At 36.3% G+C, this 1,744-nt stretch overlaps 1 non-coding gene across 1 annotated transcript; it reads right to left on the reverse strand.

Annotated features, from left to right (window-relative positions):
* Positions 1 to 1,256: 1,256 nt before the first annotated feature.
* LOC121824934 (U6 spliceosomal RNA) lies at positions 1,257 to 1,358 on the reverse strand. The gene has a single exon (XR_006066929.2). It is a non-coding gene; the product is annotated as a U6 spliceosomal RNA (small nuclear RNA).
* Between the last annotated feature and the right edge of the window lie 386 nt (positions 1,359 to 1,744).

The raw sequence follows: 1,744 nt of genomic DNA on the forward strand, positions 1-1,744 counted from the left end.
AATAACTATTTTTTCATTGATTCTTTATATTATTCTCTTTGTTTCTATTTTATTTATTTTAGCCTTCAGTTTAATTATTTACTGGCGTCTACTCTTCTTGAGTGTATTTGTATCTCTTTGTTCTAGAACTTTCAGGGATGCTGTTAAGTGGCTAGTATGAGATCTCTTCAAATTCATTATGAAGGCACTTAGTGCTATGAATTTTCCTTTTAGCGCTGCTTTCATTGTGTTCCATAAGTTTGGGTATGTTATGCTTTCATTTTCATTGACTTCTAGAAAGTCTATTTTTTTTCTTCTTTTCTCCCTTGACACAGTAGTCATTCAAAAACAGTTGTTCAATTTCCAGCAGTTTAGAGGCTTTTTGTTGTTTCTTTGTTGTTGAATTTCAGCTTTAATACTCAGTAATCTCTTAGGATACAGGGGCTTATTTTCTTGTATCTATTGTGACTGGGTATGTGGTCAGTTTTGGAGACAGTTCTGTGAGGTAATGAGAAGAAAGAATATTCCTTTGTGTTTGGGTAAAATGTTCTGCAGGTATCTGTGAGGTCTATTTGGTTCATAGTGTCTTTTAGTTCTAGATTTTTCTAGTTTAGTTTTCAACAAAATGATCTGACCATTGGTGACAGTGAAGTATAGTCTCCCACTATTCATGTATTGGGTTTGAAGTATGATTTTTGTTTTAGTAATGTTTCTCTTACAAATGTGGATACGCTTGCAATTGGGACTTGGATTAAGAATTGAAATGGCATCTTGGTAGACTTTTTTTTCTTTGATGAGTATGAACTGTCCTTTCCTGGCTCTTTAATTTTGGTTTGAAGTCCATGTTCCTAGATATTAGAATAGCTACACCAGCTTGCTTTTTTGGGTCCATTTGCCTGGAAAACCTTTTCCAACTTTTTATTCTTGGTAATGTCTATGTTTGATGTTTAGTTGTGCTTCTTATATTCAGCAGAAGGATGGATCCTGTTTTTGCATTCATTCTTTTAGCCTGTGTCTTTTTATTGGGGAATTGAGTCTATTGATATTGAGAATAATTAATGACCAATGATTATTCATTCCTGGTATTTAGTTGTTGTTGTTAGTGGTGGTGGTAGTGGTTGTGTGTGTGTGTGTGTGAGTGTGTGTGTGTGTGTGTGTGTGTGTTTTCTTTCTTTTTGTTTGCCTAGTGTGAGGCTATTTTCTGTCTTTTCATGGGTGTAGTTAACTTCCTTGGGTTGGAGATTGGTTTCTATTATCTTCTGTAGGACTGGATTTGTAAAAACATGGAATTCTTCATGAATTTGCATGTCATCTTTGTGCAGGGGCCCTGCTAATCTCTGTGTGTCCAATTTTAGTACATGGACTGACAATGTGAGCACCTGCCATCTAATTTGTAAGACCTGATATCAGCAGATTCTACAGGAAGAGTAATGGATAATTGTGCTAGATTTTTTTTATGTCAACTTAATATAAGCCAGAGTTGTCAAAGAGAAGGGAACCCCAATTGGGGCAGTCCTTGCATAATATTGGACTGTAGGCAAGCATGTAGGACATTTTCTTAATTAGTGATTAATGAAGGAGGGCCTAGCTTATTATTGGTTGTGCCATCCTTGGGCTGGTGGTCCTTGGTTATACAAGAAAGCAAAATGAGCAAATTGTGTAGAGAAAGCCATTTATCAGCCCTGCTCCATGGCTTCTGTATCATCTCCTGCCTCCTGGTTCCTATCCCATTTTAGTTCCTTTCCTGGCTTCCTTCAATGATAGA

The sequence above is a fragment of the Peromyscus maniculatus genome, chromosome 21 (assembly GCF_049852395.1).
Source record: "Peromyscus maniculatus bairdii isolate BWxNUB_F1_BW_parent chromosome 21, HU_Pman_BW_mat_3.1, whole genome shotgun sequence".
NCBI lineage: Eukaryota > Metazoa > Chordata > Mammalia > Rodentia > Cricetidae > Peromyscus > Peromyscus maniculatus.